The 13,033-nt window shown below is 34.7% G+C and overlaps 1 protein-coding gene across 9 annotated transcripts in view; it reads left to right on the top strand.

Moving 5' to 3' along the window:
• Positions 1-13,033, top strand: part of ANGPT1 (angiopoietin 1) — a 274,342-nt gene that overhangs the window by 187,292 nt on the left and 74,017 nt on the right. The gene's annotated exons all lie outside the window — the stretch shown is intronic.

The following is a 13,033-nucleotide window of genomic DNA, read 5'->3' as shown; positions in this document are numbered from 1 at the left end:
AGTGAAACCCCATCTCTACTAAAAATACAGAAATTAGCCAGGCATGGTGGCACATGCCTGTAATCCCAGCTACTCAGGAGGCTGAGGCAGGAGAATTGCTTGAACCCAGGAGACAAAGGTTGCAGCAAGCTGAGATCGCGCCACTGCACTCCAGCCTGAGCAACAGAGTGAAACTCTGTCTCAAAAAAAAAAAAAAAAAAAAAAAAAAAAAAAAAAAAAAAAAAAATTCACTGGTTATCTATATACAGTGGTGATTAAAATATCACATGTGGAACATACATGGGGCAAATATATAATTGGGAATTTACTGACAAAGTCTGTTAAAAAAGAAATAAAGGAAAAAAGAAAATAAAAATTTTTTAAATAGTATTTAGACTGTATTATAAACTTACACAGTCTGATTGTCTCACACTGCCCAAATCAGCTTGAAGCTCATTTCTGCTGTAGCAAGATGTGGTCCATAAATGTATCCATTCATTCAAAACAGTTCTGCAGCAACTGTTCTGTTCTGGGGAAATGATATTTATTCATTTTTATTTAACAAATATTTGGTAACTTTCTATAGTGTGTCAAATATTGCTCAGACCACTAGGAAAAACAAAAGATGTATTTCATCCTGTGGCTTTAAGGAACCTAGGGTTTGATAGGAGAGAAACAAGTAAACAATTATTTTTCAGAATTCTTTGCTAGAAGTGAGCCTTTGGTACCTGGACCCCAGCAAAGCTCACAGAGAAATATTAAAATCATGGCAGGAACAGAAGGATAAGTGCAGAATCCAGCATCACTAGAGTTTTCTTGGGGATTTTACTGAATCCTTATTATGATTCTAGTTTGCTTAGGCTTTACATGTGTTAGCCCTTACAACAGCAACATGAGGGAGTTACCATGTCTAGCATCATTTTATAACCTCCACAGAGAATTTGAGAATTTGCCCAAAGTTACAAAGCTGGAAATCGTTGATCTAGGATTAAAACATAAGCAAGCTTGTTCTAATGGGGAGATGATAGTTACGTCTAAAAACTGAAGAAAGTGAAGGACACACCAGAGAGTACAAGCAGCATGTATATTTTCCAGAAGTCATGGGAGCGGGCTGTAGCCTAAGTCTTAAAATGAGTTTAGAGAGAGGAACTGACGGAAACTAAAAAGGCCACATTTTTTCTCTAAAATCAATGAGTGGTCATTGTCAATATATAAGGATAATGGTGATATTTGCATTTTAGAAAAAATTTCCCCGGTGACAATGTAGGAAAAACATACTGGAAAGCGGAGAAGCCTGGAGCAGGGGACCAGATGGATGCTTTTGCCATTATTATAATATCAGCAAATACTTAACACAAGCCAGTCTTCTGAGACCTTTGCATATATTAGTTTATTTAATTCCGGTAACAACACTGTATGATAGGTGCTATTACCAACTCTATATGAAAGATAAGCTAAGTACAGAGAGGTGAATAATGCTTAAATATTGTCCTGCTAGCAAGTGAGCAAGCTGAGATTTGATCCCAGAGTCTTGTTCTGAATACTGTACATTACACACTGCACCATGTTGGACAGGAAAGGTAGCGTTGATGATTTTTGTCAGAATTTCAAAGTCATTTCTAGGAAAGAAATAATAAGGTCCATATTAAACAGGGGTAAATGGAAAAGTAAGTAGAAGAAATTTTTAAAAATAGAAAAATTAGAATCAGCAAGAAATAATGACTTCCTAGAAGTCGAATCTAATACCAATTGCACATTTCTAGGTTAAACAACTGAGGGTGCATTCATCACATTCTTTAAAACCAGCAACATGGGAGAAGAAATAGGTTGGCAGGGAAAAAATAGTGAGTTTTAGTTTGGGACATTTTGACTGAGTTGCCTGTGGGACAGAGTCAGGCAGGCAGATAAATCGGATTCTAGAAGGAGAACAATTATGTGTTCTCAGAGGAGATAAGAGGTAAAATCATAGAAAGTGCATATAAAGCAATGGCTCTTATTCACGTGGGGGTCACAGATCCATCAGGAAATCTGATGCAAACTATGCTATTTTTTCCTTTCCGCTTCCCCCAACCCCAAAATGCAAGGATACGGGCACACATTTGTGTACAATTTGAGAGCGTTTACATATAGAGTTATGAGTGCAAGAGATAATGACAGTGTAAAATCAAAGACAGAAAAATTTGAAGTTTTTAAGGGACAGATTCAAAAAAAGAGACCAAAAGAAAAACATAGACTTAGTGTGAAAAACAGCAGTGAACAGTGTTTTGGGAAGGTTAAAAAAAAAAAAAAAAAAAAAAAGACAGTTATGAAAGATGTTCTTTTCAGTGGCAAGTAAGCATGACAGTCAAATTTTTTAAAAGTGAGCCTTCTATATGCAGAGGTTTGGTATGCTACATGGCTCAGTTGCATATCTCAAAGACTAAAATGAGTGAGAGGAAGTAAGAACAGAAATCGTTATATACTCGCATTCAAGAAACTTGAATGTGAAAGGACAGATAATAACTTTAAGTAGGGAGGCACACAGAGTAGAGGAAACTTAAAAATAAGTACTGAGAGACATGAACATGTTTATATACTTAGTTCTCTAATAAGAAGTACAAATTTCAATTCATAGGAGCTTCTCATGTAGTTCATTTTTAAAAATTCTTTCACATTATCTCAAAGACATAATGGCTGATACTACAAATATTTAAGTGACGACTATTCGGGCTAAAGTGTCTTTCCCAGAAGCTGATTGCAATGGTATGGAACACTTGATCATTATTTTGGGGGATTTGAGCCTCTAGCCTTTTTAAAGGGGGAAATGAGGCATTTGCTTTCTTCTCAGTGCTGAGGAGTCATTTGGCTTGATTCTCAGAATAATTCTACCATCTGAAAGGAATTTACCTCCCATGCAGTGTCTGTTGAGTTTATGAAGTTTATATCATTCTGTAAGGGATGAGATAGTTTGAACTGCAAGTCCCTTGAGTTAAGAATGACTCTAAAAACATCACAAGTGATGGGAGGAAATTAAAACTTTTTGAATGTCACTCATATAAACATTGATAAAAATGGAAAATATCAGTTTCGTTGACTGGGTAAAATACTCAGTTTTTCATTTAGTACTTGTAATGCACAATTTAAGATTAGGTAGAAAGAGAAAGAAAAATACAGGAAGTCATCTGCTGAACACTACAGTGAGTACTTGTTCCCATTTAATGAGGGAAATGCTTTATCTTGACAGAAAATTATATGTCAAACATTTACAATTTCCTTAAAATGAACCACACTATCTAGCACTTCCTTTCATAAAACCCAATGGCTTAAGGCAAAATTGACTGTTTATTTTTGGAAATGGTATATTTCTCCTTTTTGATGGAGCGTGTTATCTGCCTTTTAGAAAAGTCATAATTTTTGTAAAAAAAAAAATTTGTGAATAGTGGATGGCCAAACTAATGATAACAAAATAAAAAATAACATAGTCCTTGACCTCTCCCATGAACTATTTCTAAACCCCATCTTTGGGGGGAGATTTGAAATTTTGTGGTTAATTCTCATTTGGAATTGGAGTTTTTAACTTCAGAAACAAGATGAACTATCTGAAAAGGGATATCTCCTGGTTCCAGCTGGGCTTGGAAGTTACAGGGGTAAAAGGCCACAAAAAAAGAGTGTTTCCTTGATGTTCCAATATTACCATGAGCAAACTCCATCCTTCTTCCCTTATACTTTCATAGCCTGGTTGGCTAAAGCGAAGAAGCACAAATAGTTTGAATAGACTTTCAACTAAATCATTTCCTGGACTCATCCACACTCAAGTCAAATTCAACAGATATTTTCGAAATCAAGGGACAAAACGGAACAGTAGACATCAGTCACGGATAAGATATTCTACTTTACACTGAGCCAAATGACACCTATAATTACTCTGAGAGATAGTAAAAAAAAAAATGTTTTATTAACAGCATTAAATATGTATGCATTATATCAACTATAGAGTGAAAACCTCATGAAATTTTTTGTACTATAAGAAGTGAGAAAAAGAAGGTAAAACCTGAAGAATGTTGCAACTGTACATTTAGCTTTAAATGTGTATAAACCAATATTTTTAGCATAAGATTTTCTAAAAGTCAATTGCAAAGAACCTTTAAAACTAGTAACATTTTTTGCTTCCTACAGGAACTCATAATTTATTATCAACCAAAGGATATCAACATGAAAATTGATTTCAAGTACACTGGAATATCATGCTTGTACTGGTTTGGGTGTTCACATTCAGAATGGGGTTATGTCTGCTAAGGAGTCATATTAATATGTAACCTACAAATAATTACTCATCTTTTTGATGGATTTATAAATAAGTCAAATTATCAAATGTAATATCAAATGTCAGACCTCTTTTAACATGTGTATTTATTATATCTTTGCATGTATCTTAATTATTTTTAGGTGTGAACATTCCATTTTCACAAGTGGGATGATGTCCTTTAGAATAGTGAGTTTGAAATTTGGGTATAATTTTAAGTGGCAATTTGGTTCTAAAGGGAGATTTTGCCAGTTGTTTAGGCCTCATGAACACACAGACCACACACAAACCTAATCTGAATCATAATTAATTCTCCAACCTATCTCTCTAGAGCTAGGAATTATAGATTGAGATGGTTTCTCTCCAGTATCTCGGAGCATATGTATGCCATCAAGAGGGCAGACATGGTGGTTTAGAAGGAGCAGGAATCATGACACCTCTGTTCTAGTCCCAGCTCTGCTGCCAGGTTGCTTTACATAGAAGTATGGCACACCTTAGAGATTGCCTGGTATCCTACACAAACCCACATACTTTATGACTCATATCAAACATTACAACTTTGTCTCTTGGTTTTGTGTCACTCCTAATAACCAGTGAAGCCCTGGATTCAGAGTAGAAGCCCACGTAGAGCCAGGGCTGGGAGTCAAGTAGTGTTCTTCAAGTATATTACACCACAAGAGTAAGAATCAAGGTGACCTACTTATGGTGACAGGACTTATTTACTCAAAACTTAAAAGTGGAGTTTTGTGTGTGTGTGTCAGTTTTCAAAAGCATCTGGCAACTGCTTTCTATGTTTACAGCATTGCCCAAGGACTTTCATTCCATTTTTAATGGCTGTTGCTGAAATAAATTATATTTGTCTGCTCATAGCAGAGCACAAAAGATGCCCCTTAAGCTTTCTCACATGCATGGGGAATCTTTTGTACAAAATCAATATATTGTAGCCAGGCTGAAAAAAATTATATGGAAAATTAACAGACATGAAACACCTGAAATGTCTTTGTGACTGAAATGAGCTCCTGAACAAATGGCAAGGGCCGTGTGGCATTCATAACTGCCCAACAGGGTGCCCAAGGGAAAAACAAAGAAATTAATTTTATGTAAAATGAAAGATTACTTGATTAAACAAAGATGGTGTGTATTTCCATTTTTACCTTTTAGTCAAGTATTTTTTCCCCATTCTTGGTTACTTTAGGTAATAATAGGCATTGAATATATGTTGTTATACAAATGAGAATCATTTCACATTAGAAGACAATTGCAAAATTTATTTGAGCATAGTAATCAAACTACAGTAGAAATAGGTAGAATTAATTGATGATTAATTATTCTTCCACTTTAAAAAAGTACCTTACATTAGAGATTCACTTATGACATAGGAGGCTTTGCATGTCTGCATAAATTTAAGACTTTATATACCTTATGTATATCTTAATGTTATTGAAAATTTATATATCTGCAATTATACATCTTGGGCAATATATTCTCCAGATAATTAAAATGTATCCCTTCAAGTCGTAAAATTTTATGAAAATTTTTAAATGTGATGAAAAATTATCTGCTTTTTTTTATTCTCTCCTCTCTTTCTTGGAAGAGAAAACTGAAAAAAACAGGCTTTTTTTTTTCTAAGAATTTAATCTGTTATTATCCATATGAATTGTCATCGTAATACCATGATGCCTCTGGAAAAGTACATAGTTTGCCCCCTTTTTATTGTTCAATGCCCAAATCCTTACCATTTCTTAGTTTTGCCTACTTTTTAAAATTTTGTCTTTTCCTCACACACACACAAACTTTCAGTGATCCAATTTCTTGTCTCCATGCCTGATACTAGAAGATGAACACAAAAACACACACACACTCACACACACATACATACACACACATGCACACACACACACATGCGCACACACACATACACATGCTCTCACACACACACACACACACGCACATGCACACACACACACGTGCGCGTGCACACACACACATGCACACACACATACACACATATACATATTCCCACTCTCACTTTCCCACCAGCCTATCCTCTGTCTTTGTAGCTTCTAGCAAATAGTCCGTAGGCTGGGAGACCAGCTACCAGGCTTATGAGAATAACACCTAAAATTAGTGGGGGTAAATCCTGAGTCAGTGTGACTTTTAGGGTATGGACATGATGAAATCCAAGATGGCTGCTTTGGGACCTCTCACTTCCTTATCCTCTGTTAGCTCTTGACATTGTGGGCCATCATGGCTTCACTTTTCTGTTGAGGGTTTCCTTCTCGGACAATTCTATTGCCTATGGCCCTCTGCTATCCTCATGTCAACATATCCTTTGTCTTTGTCATTGCTGCCTCCTCTCTCTTTTCCCATACGTCCTGCTACCATGAGACAAGGCTGCACCCTTTCAGACTTAAGGCTTACCCTGAATCACTCAGGACCTTGGGTGTGCCCTTGTCAGCAGAGATAAGTATTGCTGGGGATTCTGTGACAGATGACTCATTGAAGTTCTATTTGGGTTTCACTTTATTCAAAAGGCCAGTAAGAAGTAGTTAAGATTTTCAGCTTTATAGTCAGAGAGTTCTACTACTTACAACTTTTGGTGAAGTTAGTAGCATTTCTGAGCTTCAATTTCCTCATATAAAACAATATATTGATAAATATTCCTTATAAGATATTTATAAGGATTGAACAAAATGAAGCATGTAAAACATACTTGGCACATAAAATTCAGAGTTTACCACATAGTAAGCATTCAATTAATGCTAGTTGGTTTTATTATGATCATGATTATTATAGTTCCATAAAAAATAGTAGTTAAGATTTTATAGATATCCATAAAATTACATATAAATAATTTAAATAAGAGCAAAGCAGTTCTTTTTAAAAAATGTTTAATTAAAATAAAAATTCACTAGATAAATGATGTTCAAGTGTTCCCTTATACCAGGGTTGGAGGGACTTTGAAAAAAGAAGTAGTTCTTTTAAGTAAAAAAGTACACTTCTAGTTAATCAAAGACTTCAAATTAAGAGCATTTAAGAATAGAATATGTTTGTTATACTGTCTCACACACATGCACACATATAACCATATTCAATTGCCATTTTTATAGGTTAAAAACAGTCATGCTGAGATATCAGCCCACAGATATTTAGGTTTGTATGCATATGTTTTCTATAAGAAAAAATACCAACCTCAACATTTTCCATTTATAAGCATACAGCTTGTATGTATTTGTGTAACTATTTATATTTCTATATGTATTTATAAAGTCATTGGTAAATATCCCTCACCCCTATACCCACCCATAAAATACTGAAACTTGGACTGCCTGGAAATCTTTTGATTCTTCCACACCCTTGAAATGCAAGACATTACCTTCTTCCACTTTTAAAGATTCTTTCAAATAAATTAGGATTCTAGAGTGTCTTCAAAATGTTTTTTCTATGAAATGCCCACACACCTGACTGAAAAGTACAAAATCTAATCAATCAATTGTTTGCTTGTTTGCAACTTGTCAGATGTGCTGTTTCCTTCTTTTATATTCTCAGTTAATTTCAGTGACCTGTTATGTTGAAATCACAGGTTCAGGGTCAATTTCTAGTGCTATGATCTCCCTAATGATGATGTCTCAAGGACTATCCTTGAACAAATAACCTGATCCACATGTATTCTGATGTTTGGTAAATACTGGAAATATATGAACAATTAGCCACATTTAAGATTTAAAAAGAACAATTGAAGAACTGATTTCTTTATAGCAACTCATCAGAAAATGGGTAAGAGAAAGGGCTGTGACTTTTTACACTGTCTCTGGTAGCAAGGCTAATTGCCTTCTGTGTTCTCGGCTAGTGTGGCTGAGGCTCATAATTACCAATTCCACATTCCAGGAAGTTTTCTCTTGAGGGTTCATCTGAATTGAAGTGACCCTCTGCCTCAGCTTTCATGGTCCTCCCCTGAAGTCAGTCTGGTGGCGAATGTACCATCTGGATTGAAATTGGTTGGGTAAAGGAAGGGAAGATCAGGATAAAGTCAACAGCTGCTAGCATCAGGTCTCAGGTTGCTTATTGACTGAATGTTGGCTGGTGAAAGACAGACATGCACCTGTTTGTGTTTCTATTCTACCCCTTTAGATGACAAAGATTTGGTTGTACAGATAAGGCTAAATGAAAAGAATGAATAATGGTTCATTCCTAGGACTTTCTAGATTTATTTGCTGATATTGGTGTGGGCAAAATCTTTGAACTAGCATACCAGGCTCTTAAATTTAGGTCAGATAAGCTTTTCTATATGTTTTATTCTTTCAACTGTTATCTCCTCTAGGTAGCCTTCCTGGAGTCCACCTGGCAGGTGGAGTATATTCTTGCACGTTCCCAATGTGCTTGATACATACCTCTAAGATAACAATTGTCTGCATTTTCTCTCTTTGGTGCTGTATTTAAACTGGTGACATTATAGCCCTGCAAGTGGTTGCCAGCTATCTTGTGACCAGGTTGATTGCCAAGAATAAGTGGGTTAAGAAAAAGACTAAGAAACCAATTTCTGGTCACATTGTCTGAAACCTTATCATGACTTACTTAAAGTCTACATTGGATTCTTTAGTTACGTGATCCAATAAATTATCTTTTTGCTTAAGCCATCTTGAATTGAGTTTTGTCCTATCATAAAAGTTACTAATCATGGGTATAGCTTTCATGGAAGATCTTTTTCGCATCAGGCTGTGAGCACATGAAGGGCAGGCTTGGGCTTTTTTATGTCTGTATCTCCATGGCCTACGAAAAGTTTTAAAAATAGCAAATGTCCATCAATATTTGTTGAATTAATAATATAGGATGATTGAACTAAGAGAGGATAAGAAGCAGAGGGACAAATGGAAAAACCATACTATAATTGTCTCATTAGAAAAAAATTTACACTTTCATTAATTTTTAACTGATAAATACTGAAGAAGGATAGTAGGACTAATAAGGAAAGAGCAAACACGTGGTTTGGAAGGAAAGATTATGTAACATTAAACAAATGAAAGCTAGCATAGCAGGAAGGACTGCCCAACAGGCAAGTAGATATATGAATCTGAAGGCAAAGAGAGGCAAATACTCAGTGTTAAAAAGTGCCTGTGTATATTATCAATCTTTTCTGCAGCAGTTGGAAGCCATGATAGACAGTGTGCAAAATGAGCAGATGTATAAGAAATAGACATCCAAGAATGGAATCTTAGTGAATTTCTATATGGTAGGTGATGAGAGGAAATAAATCGATAAAAGAGGAAAGAGAAAAAACAATTAGAGAAGTTGAAAGGGACTGGGAGAGGTCAATACAGAAGGCAAGGGGAAAGATAGGCAAAGACAACTTCTGTAGGGTAGAAGGGAGTGGAGGAGACATATCAAATGGCATTGATCTTCATAGTAAACCATAAAGGTCATTTATAAAGAGTGAAAGAAGATAAGAATAGGATTCAGTTTTTTAAAAAGTAGAAAGATTTGCAATATACTCTACAGGAAATGTCATAGAAAGTTTATTATACATGACTCAGTGTTTGCAGTCTACAAGGGGGTTGAGAAAGTGAATGAATGCCCATCTAGGGGTTGGGATTTACGTATGCAAAGATGAGTGGATGAAAGGACAATAGATGGAGAGACCAGGGATGCCAAATGGACCATTATTAAATTCCTGACTCTGGGATTGAGGCTAAGAAGAAAGAAGAGGGAGGCTAGGAAAGCAGTGACAGGAATGGCAGGGATCTAAACTCAATGAGAGGGAAAATGAACTCGTTAGAAGTTAAATAATAATAAAGGAAAAATAAGAATATGTGGTCAAAGAAAGAATTTTAGACATAAAGATCAACCTTTTAACTCATGCTTTCAAATCAGTTCATTATTACAAAAAGTTTAAACCACTTTGAGAGATAGATACAGTCCTCTTTCAGGTCTCCGGAGGGTTCCCACCAACGTCTGTCCAGTGATGCTTCTTTTACTCTTCTGTCCAATCTTAGTCCAGACATTTTTTTTTAATTTTTAATTTTTGAAGAGACATGGTCTCACTATACTGCCCATGTTGGTCTTGAACTCCTGGCCTCAAAGGATCCTCCTGCCTCTGCTTCCAAAAGCATTATTATTACAGTTGTGAGCTACTGCTCTCAGCCCCATCAAGTCTATTGTTTCTATCTGTCTTGTGTCATTTACTAAATATTCCTCCAATTTCTATCTTCTATCTAACTGAATCTCAAGACTTCCTAAGAAATCACTGATGCTGACACTTCCAATGTTCAGGAAATTCAAATGTTATGGTCTCTTTAGGTTTTAAAATATTTCCTAGGTGTCCAGTTTTACAATATCTATGCATGACATTGGACTTCAGAACTCTGCAGTACTTTACAAAGAAAAGAGTCATGCAAAAAGTCATGGGATTGAAACCTCTATAACCAACACGTTGATATATAAATCATTTATAATTTCCTCTGAAATAATCTTTAAATCTTAACTCTTTAGGTAAAGCTTAAAATATACAGCAAGATGAGATTACCTGTTTTGGGTTTATTTTTAAATGTAAACAATGGTATAATCTGATTTATTCAATGAATGAAACCAGCCAATTAGCCAAATTTGACCAGGAAAGGCTAATTCAATGTGATCCTAAATATAACCAGTCAAATATAACTGCTATGTTTTAATTGGAAGGTGGAAGACAGCAGCATCCACCACGCACTAGACTGGACTGGCCAGCCTTCTACATTCTGCTAGTGTCCCTTCCATAAGAAGGAGTAACAGTATAATATTGCTATTAACAGTGTTGTCATTACCACAACAAATACCATTTCTTGAGTACTTATTATGCTTCAGTGTCTTTGCATTGTGTTATGTAATTCATACACCCATCTCAGAAGTATTTATAACTACTTCACTTTATAGAATAAGGAAAAAAACTCTAAAGGTCAATCTACCCTTATCGAAGGGACCTTATTCAAACCATAGTATATAATAAAAATACCAAACGTAAGCTGTGGATGAAGCTTTTACATTGATTTTCAATGCCTTGCTACTCTAAAATGTAGCCTGAATTAAGGCATATGCTTGCTAACTGGTAAGTAATTAAAAACAGGCAATCTGATCTTTTTGGAAAGAATGACTTTTTTTGAAAGAATACGAGTATTTCAACTTTTCAAACATACCAAGTTAAATTTCAAGAAAATACAATATCTATTTCATACATGTTACCATAACAACAAAAAATCCATAATATAACCATAATACTAGGTGTACCTTTTGATGGTAGAATTCTCAAACCGTTTTCCCAAGTATAAAATTTGTATTCATGGTTTTGACAACAAATTTTATACAGTTAGTTTTCACAAAAATTACCCAACTATTTCCTTTATCCTCAGTTACTAAAAAATGTGTGTGAAATAGCTTCCTCTTCCCACACATAGTCCCTTCTCCGACATCTTCCTGAAGTGGGGGGGAAAAAAATAAAAACGGGAGGAGAGATGGCAGACAAGAGAAGGGAATGTGTTCTCCATACATAACTAAAACGGGGAGAGCAGGATGTGGTATATACAAGAGAAGCATTTTCTCCATAGATAAATGACCTTCTCTCTCTCAAAAGAGAAAAATGGGTTTACCATTGGGTTCCTGCTGACCACATCTTTCTGTGTTGTTTGTCCTCTCAAGTGATCATAAATTTTAGTTGGTATTTCTTCACATCTCTTTTTTTGGGCATCTAATTTGGTTGTTTTCAACATTTCAACAGAAGAAAGGATCCAGTAGGTGGAATTTAAAAATTTTGTTTGGTTTTAGAAAAATAGCAGTCCATAAAGTCAGAATAAATGAAACCAGTAAACTACATCAATGCTCTTGGAATGAATACCTTTATATAATCCATTGACATCCTCAATGTTATTAAAGATGACTTTTGAGTAAGCATGTATATATGCATCTTTAAATTGCTATTTGCATACATTCTGTGCAGTACTTTTTCACTATCATATGAATCTGTAGCCCTTTAATTAGTTGATTTATTTTGTGTTGACATGGAAATTGTGATGGTGGTATTTAGATGTAATTATTAGTATGATTCATTAAAACCATTAGTGCAGACTTGAGCTACATAGAAAATCATAATGTTGTTAAATGCTTCAGTACTATTTTTTTGTTATGGCAACATATCTGACATAAATATTTCATTTTCTTGAAACATAATTTAGTATTTTTAAGAATCTGAGTAATTTATGTTGAAATAGTAATTCTTTCCACTAAGATTAGACTGCTCAATACCTATAAGTTAGTAAACATTAGGCAACTAAAGGCCAGTATTTAGTATGAAGCCCAGTGTTAAGTCAGGCCAGGATTTTAGATATTTAGATCATTTAAAATTAATGTAAAAGTTTTGACTCATAGTTTGCCTTTGGTATTTTTATTATGAAAGACTATTATAACTCAGTGTGTTTGAAAGCAGATATTTATTAAGTGATAGGAAACTTTAAGGGCAAATTACAAAATAGTCTTAATCTTAATTTCTAGAAAAAAGTTAAATAAAACTGACCACTAAAATAATACACAATAGAAAATACTAAATCATGAATATTTTATAAATATAACACATATATCGTTAGCTAAGAACTATTAAATGTGCATCATTTTGTACTTTTATTTCAGTTGTAAGAAGTTAATAATGGGTAAAGCTCAGTAAATAAAATAAGATTTTCCTCAGTAGAGACAGTCTCTAACTATTAATAGATTTCCTGTCTTCACTTGACTTCTAGCTTTACTGTGACTCTT

The sequence above is a fragment of the Macaca fascicularis genome, chromosome 8 (genome assembly GCF_037993035.2).
Source record: "Macaca fascicularis isolate 582-1 chromosome 8, T2T-MFA8v1.1".
Classification (NCBI taxonomy): domain Eukaryota; kingdom Metazoa; phylum Chordata; class Mammalia; order Primates; family Cercopithecidae; genus Macaca; species Macaca fascicularis.
Note: the sequence above shows the minus strand (reverse complement) of the source record. Positions and strands in the feature narration are given on the sequence as shown.